Source organism: Rhagoletis pomonella, unplaced genomic scaffold, assembly GCF_013731165.1.
Source record: "Rhagoletis pomonella isolate Grant_MI unplaced genomic scaffold, Rhpom_1.0 Rhpom_scaffold_00012, whole genome shotgun sequence".
NCBI classification, from domain to species: Eukaryota; Metazoa; Arthropoda; class Insecta; order Diptera; family Tephritidae; genus Rhagoletis; species Rhagoletis pomonella.
In genome coordinates, this window is record NW_023458566.1 from 15,592,523 (window position 1) to 15,600,388 (window position 7,866).

The following is a 7,866-nucleotide window of genomic DNA, read 5'->3' on the forward strand; positions in this document are numbered from 1 at the left end:
CGACATCGGTTGTGATGGTGGTCTAAAATTAATAATCAATTAAATCATATTTGGACTCATATGTATGCATATCGTCGTTTAAAGTACAAAACCGCGTATCGTCGTTCTGCAAAACCTCGTAACTAACATTTTTTGCCAAAAATTGGATTTGGCTGACACAAGCTCTTGGCTCAAGCCTTATCCATTCGTCCTGAAATACACTAGCCAGAAATGCGAAAGAAAACCATTTTGAAATATAAGTGTTTTTACTCTCTAGAAGATAATTTATGCAACCTCATATACGCGGTTTTGTACTTTAAACAACGATATGTATAAACTTATTTACTTGATCGAAGGGGCATTGGCGGTTGTGTAAGTTGGCCAGACACTGGCGACATATTGTATGACCACATCCCAGACTTATTGGTAGACGGTGATTAACAGCAAATTCATTGCAACAAATTGGGCAAAAGAGAAAATCTGTCCATGAAGGCGCCTGAATGGGCATTCTGCAATTAGAAAGTAACAAAAATCGCTTTTAAGTAAAATCTAAAAGAAAAATATCGAAGAGCAAAATAGCAAAATTTGCAATTTAATTTTTTGACTCGCAAAGGGACAACAAACTGTTATTATTTATTTGGAGATAAATGATCGATACGATAATATGTTGGAGCAAAATGTTGTACATCCACTTGACAATAAAGATATTCTCAAAGATTTTAAAAAAGTTTGCTTTGGGCATATTGGGAATACACATACCTATAAGTACATGTATACATACATATGTACATGTGTACATATGGTGTCATCCCATATTTATTTTTAGACAAGCTTAAATAAAGAGCTTCGACCTAATCTAAGCTCAAAAAATGTATGCATATAGTATTTTAACGTACATACCTACATATGTATGTATGTATGTGCAGATATACTATACATGAGTAAATAATATAGATTTAATTCTAATAGAGGGCGATGACCGAAAGATACTATAATCTATATTTAATATAATAACAATATAATATATCGTTTCCTAATTCACAAAGGCCATAACCAGCAAATTTTCTATTTTACAGGAGTAGCAAAAAAACATTACAAAAAACTGCAAAAAGGGATTATTAAAAAAGGGTATAGTTCCGCTGTTTTTGGGACCTACTGACACTTTCAAGTTTTTAGCGAATGTGTTTTTTAATATATATATATATATATCCTACAAAAATCTGTGCAAAACGCAGTTTCGAAATAAGTGTTTATTAGGGCTTTTGTGAATTAAGGTAAATATGTAATACAATTGCTAACGATACGTAGGCTTTCAATTATAAAAATATGTAGGTACATACATATGTATGATTTCGTAATGTTATGAAATTTGTAACTTTTTATTCTATAATTTTCAACACTAGCCATATTACTTGTACATTCAGTTTTAGATTATTTTTCGGAAAATTGAAAATTGATTTATTTACTAAGTGGTTACATTGAGAAATAGTGCTTTTGTTAATTGATTCGTGACGACATACTACACCAATGTCCAGGAACAAATTAACACATATTCATGATTGGTGTGTGGATGAATAAGTCAGTATACAATGTACTGTACATATCTACATATGGGGTTTGCTTATTTTTACATGTACTCTGAAATCACTTCTGTTTTTGTCCCGTCCGTTACGCCCTTCTTTTCTTCGATTTTCTCGGCAGCAGTGTTCCAAGCGCAAATAATTTTTTTGTCAACCGAAAGATGGTATAAAAGCTAAACAACGGCAAATTTTTTTACAAGAGACTTCAGTTTCCGTATGATTTATTGAACTCTAAAGACATATGTACGAATGTGGCGTCCGTAACCGAGGATATACCCATATGTAAATATAAAAAATTATATATGTACATACATACATACATACATAGCTATATTGCATCACTGCCAAGAGTATCTATATAGGTACATACATATGTGTCCGTATTTACATAGTTTACCCTTTGCTTTTTATATTAAAAGATCATTGTTAAAAATTATGTTGCATTGCTGAAATTATTCGCTTTGTTTGATTAAAAAAAAATTAGTAACATTGATTATACCTTACATCGAATCTCATACAAATATATACAAAAATATATTTTTGATGGAAAGTCATTTCGACCTCTCGTGGGGACACACATCTATATATATAAAAATGGTGTGAAAAATGTATAGTAATTCATCAATTGAGAACGGTTGGGCCGATTTGGCAAATTTTTTTTTCAGTTGTTCGTAATTCGAAGGAGAAGGTTTTTACGAAAGAAAATTTTGGGAAAACCCTCCGGTGGACCAGGGACCGATCTATTCGAAAAAATCGTATTTATGGTCCGATTTGCTTAAAATTTGGTACGTAGGTAGCCTTTTGCCTATGTTAGCATATAGGATCCTTTTTTCCGGGAAGTGGACCAGGGACTGATCTATTCGAAAAAATCGTAGTTATGGTCCGATCTGCTTAAAATTTGGTACCTAGGTAGCTTTTTGCCTAGATTAACACATAGGATGCTTTTTTTCCGGGAAGTGGACCAGGGACCGATCTATTCGAAAAAATCGTATTTATCGTCCGATTTGCTTAAAATTTGGTACGTAGTTAGCTTTTTGCCTAGATTAGCATATACGATTCTTTTTTTCCGGGTAGTTTCACTTCTTCTTCTTATCCGCCATGTTAGCTATCTGACAGAAAACGTGTTTCGTATTTTTTGTTGTACCAACTTTTTCAAAAAAAAGTCCAGCTTTTGACGTTGGAAAAATAAAACAAAGGAAAGCCAAACATATAAGTAGAGAATTTGTCTAATATTTTTAAATAATTTTCTTCATAACTGCTGCTTCCGTGGATATTTCAACACACGGAATAGATGTAATAACGCAGCTATAGGAGCCACCTCATACCACAAAATTTATCGGCCGCCTATTTGAATAGTAGGGCTCGCTTGAAATATGTACATGAAGATGTATGGAGGTGCGCACACTACACCAACTTAATCGCTCCGACCAATTAGTTGTGGTGCAATGGAAAGACGAGCAAGCCCAACTAGATCGGCGGCCGATAAAGTCCGTGGTGTGCGATGGATCTAAAACATTTTAAACAAGAAGTATTGCAGTCACATTTCGTTTTTAGGATTTTTATTCATGTGATTAGCAGTAGCAAGAATGTATGTATGTATTAAATACGTATATCTATATATATAAAAATAGTGTGAAAAATTTATAGTAATTCATCAATTGAGAACGGTTGGGCCGATTTGGCAAAATTTTTCTTTTAGTTGTTCGCAATTTCCAGGAGAAGGTTTTTACGATAGAAAATTTTGGGAAAACTTTCCGGGAAAGTCGGGAAATTGGAAAAATCGAAAATTGATTTCGTTGTATGGAATGGTAAAATAGAAAATTCTGGAAAAGTCGGAAAAATCCAGAAGAACGCGAAATATTTGAATCTTTTTCGACGAATTTAGTATTTTATCGCATGATTTGATGATTTTGGACAATGTTAAGGTGGAAAATTCGTTGTGAAGCTTGGAAAATTTCGGATAATTGTGAAATTCATTGTGAACATGAATCAATTGGGAACAATTTTCTCCTAAATATGTTTCATAACCGATTCGAATGGTTGCTGCTTTTTTGGAAAGGTGTTTAGAAGGAGTGCAAAAAGTTTTAATTTTTCCGATATGTGGGGCAGGGGTCGAGCTACGCTAAAAAATTAGCATATAGGATCCATTTTTCCCGTTAAGTGGGCCAGGGACCGATCTATTCGAAAAAGCCTTATTTATGGTGCGATTTGCTTGCAACTTGGCACGTAGGTAGCTTATTGTCAGGGTTAAAATATTGGATACTCTTTTTCTGATAGTTGGACCAGGGGCCGATCTATTCCAAAAATTCTTATTTATGGTCTGATTTGCTTGAAATTCGATACCCGTATTATAGATATGCGTAGAATGGAATTGAGTCATTGTTTTACAGTTCGAAAGGTGTTTGAAAGCGCTGCAAACATGCGGGTATTGGCTATTTAACAATAGTTATTACACACGCCACCAAAAATATAAACAAATTTGATACAGCTAATGTTAACGCTAATTTTGACGTAAGCATAAAGTTTTAAGAAAAACAAGGTCAGTCTAGCAAAGAATCAAAGGGTGGTAGAACTTCCCACTTAGGCTTAGATTAAAGAAAGAAAATCTCGGCTACTATCCCTGCAAATTCCTGCACCTTTGCTTGATGGTCACTTATAGTTATTTGTTGAACAGGAAAAACTGATTTTTGGAAGTTTGAGTACCTACCGCAATTAAAAAAAAATCCACTTAAGCTTAAATTAAGGCTTGGACTTCTGACTTCAATCCCTGAAAATACCATTCCTGCACCTTGACCCTGCGGTCCTTGCTTTATGTTGACTAAACAGAATGTGGATCAGTGATACTCACCAGTTTGGAAATTGCCACCAACTAGACTATACAGATTCAAGAACGATTCACTATCGAGCCGCAAGGACTTCTTCCCGGTATAACGCTTTCATCAGGTTATTTAAGACGCTAATGGATATTCCTTCTGTCGACCACAAAACCAAACGTGAACGTAAATTGCTGGCGAAACGTTGGACCAAATATTTCAATAAAAAAATTAATTTTGGGCGGGACGAAGTTCGCCGGGTAAGCTAGTTCATTCATAAAATTAACAGCTAAAAACTTATTTCACAGCTGAACACTAAAGCACGAAGAATATGCAACTACAAATGTATGTACATATGTAAATAAAAATCACTGCCAACGTCAGCAGCTGTTGCTGACAAAAATAACAGAGAATCTCATATACTAAAAAGATTTGGATGCAACTGGAAGACAAATGATACTGTCAATACTTAGTGGATGGACATATGTATGTAAATAGCAACGTGTTTTTATTAAGTTTATTAGTGCTTACATACATATATAAGGACGTGCATACGCGCAACAATATCCATACCTTTATTACTAATACACTGCATTAATGAAAGCTAAGAAATATTTGGAACCAGTGATCAGATGGCAGCTGGCGACGACGTTGACCGTACGGGTGATTGTGGTGGCATCGACTGCGCCGACGTTGCTTTAGTGTACGTAAGCAGTGCAAGCAGAAACAAAGAGAATTTGTTAGATGTTGTTGACGATGGCAAAGCAAAACAACAAACAACAGCCACGACTGCTCACATCGCGTCACCACTCGATGCGTAGTCGACGTCGCAGCTCCTTTTTTGTTGGTTTTACTATAGCAATGATCTACAACATAAATATGCTGCTCGCAACAGCTTCTCCGGAGTAGAGGAATGAATTTTTCTCGACAAATTACTTTGTTGTTGGAACAATAGCCATCGAAACGGAAGCGGCAGAACGTTCGCATCAAATATGGATTTTCCACTCAAATGTGAGAAGTGTGAGGAAAACAAAATAGAGCTTTTGTCTAAAATGCACGGAAAGGAACCATAGAAAATTGCGTAGGCCCAGTGCTGATGGTCGTATAAGAGTCACTCAAATACCATTTTTTCTATTTCAAACCGATCATAATTGCGAAGGTGGGTAATTGAAAGGGGTAGGGCGAGTACTTCCTCAATTAGTAACTGTCGCATGACCAATACGGAGATATCTAGGTGCTTCCCTAGGGGAGTGGTAACTTTATAATAAAGTCGTATACATATATGCAAGTACATATGTAACGAACACAAGGTAGAAATGCTGGCTGAAAAATCCAAGATTGCTAAACGAAAGAATGCATTTATAACTACGAAAAATCTAAATTTGTCATGGCTATATGTGTACCAGTAAAAAAAACTGAATCTCATTAGTCAGTCAGTTTCAATTATGAAACTTAATTTTCACTTCATAATTTTTTCATTGAATAGCCCCTCGGCGACTTCGTAATCGATATAAACATTAAGATGGTTGTTACGTTGCACTTTTTTTTACATACATACATGTGTATGTATATAACTTTTCCACTTTTTCGTTTAATTTTTTTTTCTTATTTTATACTTGTTACGCACCTTCAAAATGCACATATTACTTTTTCTTCTAAATTCGAATCACAGATCGCAGCAAATTGATTAAAATTCAATCGCGTATGTAGACGTGGCCACTTTCACAATTTAATTTTTCTATGCTTCAATTGACTATGTTCGTAAAATCGGTAGAAAATGCAAAAATTAAAAAATTAAAATCTATTAACTTGCGTCAAATGTAAGATTTTTTCTTTCTGTGACAAGGAAAAGTCAAAAACGTCTAGTTATTGTTGCGATGTGCAATGAAGCGATACCAACAATTTAATATCGATATATTTGATGATCGAACGGTACCGAGTGCTAGAGATGTGGGTGCGATTTGTACTCCGTACGCCAATTGAGAGAGTGTTTAACTACTGAAGAGCCTGCTGTACAGTTCAATACGAGCATGAGCGTGAGCTTTACATTTTGACTAATATCTTCGTTATTACTTAACTTTTTGCAATAACTGATACATCAATAAATAGATAATTAAAACATCTTCAGAATTATAAAATAAAATGCAAACTTAAAATGTGTGTCAACTGTGTGCGTACGCAAAGCATTCGCATGTGAACGACCAGTTTTGACAGATGTTTGTGAGCGTCCATAAGAATACAAATGGAATTCTTTGCCTTTGCAAACGTTCACGCTCACGCACGCATTGAACTGTATAGGAAGCATGAACCAAAAATACAAGATCACATAAAAACGCGACGTTGTATTTGTAACTGATTTTGAGAAAAAAAAAATAAAAATCGTGGAAGCGGGTTCCTCAGCTGAGTGTTTGTTTACATCACAAGCACCAAAATTTTACACTTTTAGTTACCTAAAGAAGAATCTTATAGGAATCACCTTGACTTAATTAGTCTTACTGACCATCTTCATTCATTGGAAAAACCTGCATATAAAATATAGAAAAAGACGTGCAAAACAATTTTGGGTGTAAGTTTGTGTTTGCCAACAAAATAAACGATGTGGTTCTGAAGAACTCTGCGAAATTATAAAAGAGCTTCTAAACAACAAAAATGACAGTTGAAAGCAAGCGAGAGCTCGGGAACCACTTGACATGCGAGAAAAAGTATGCTTCCCACTTTCTGCGATTCATTTGGGTGGGATGTACCATATCGAGCCCTAACCGCCAAAATAACGTAAGCGACATTTTTTTCAAAATTTTCTTTTTGATGCAGAAAAGCATCTAAATGCTCTAGGAATATTTCTGCATCAAAGAGAAAATTTTGAAAAAAATGTCGCTTACGTTATTTTGGCGGTTAGGGCTCGATATATCTTCACGTAAGCGAGGTTTTCAAGTACTTTTCCCTCATTTGTATGCAATTCAGATCTAGTTACTATTCGACTTTCGTTGTTCCCATTTTAAGAACCAAAAACTTGAGCTCGTCAAAATTGAAGCGTGTAAAAGCAAATATAAAGCACAAAAGAGAGCGAGCAAGAATGCTTTCAAGAATGATAAAAACGTTACCAATTAAAATCATTTTTTGATTTCGTTGGCCATGATCTTTTTTTACGTTTGTGTGTGTGAGTTTCAGTTTTGAATTTCAAAATAATAATGCATGCAAACGTTAGACTGCCTCAATGGTTTTACCTTTTGTAATTTTTTTGTCATGCTTTCAAGAAGTTGTAAATCGGGTGTAACGAATAAACTGCTGCCATCTCTATTTTAATCGGAAAGGTATCGAACTCAGTTGTCAAAGCAAAATAATTAGGGTCTTCACACCTGCTAGTTGGTACTTGGTAAACTGCTAGTTGGTACTCGGTAATTTTATCAACTGTGAGCATCCTTTTCAGCTTCCTTATGTTAGTCTGGTAAACTATTGGGGTGTTCACAGTTCGTTCCAAATAGTGTCTCAAAATG

General features: G+C 35.0%; 2 protein-coding genes and 1 long non-coding RNA gene across 4 annotated transcripts in view; 2 read left to right on the forward strand and 1 right to left on the reverse strand.

The window, feature by feature from the left end:
* LOC118747935 lies at positions 1 to 6,140 on the reverse strand. Its single transcript, XR_004994002.1, has 3 exons — positions 6,000 to 6,140; positions 326 to 488; positions 1 to 22 (listed from the first exon to the last, which is right to left on the reverse strand). It is a non-coding gene; the product is annotated as an uncharacterized LOC118747935 (long non-coding RNA).
* Positions 1 to 7,866, forward strand: part of LOC118747931 (calcium-binding protein E63-1) — a 191,426-nt gene that overhangs the window by 168,039 nt on the left and 15,521 nt on the right. The window lies entirely within an intron of this gene.
* LOC118747928 (roquin-2) overlaps positions 1 to 7,866 on the forward strand; it is a 43,676-nt gene that overhangs the window by 3,759 nt on the left and 32,051 nt on the right. The gene's annotated exons all lie outside the window — the stretch shown is intronic.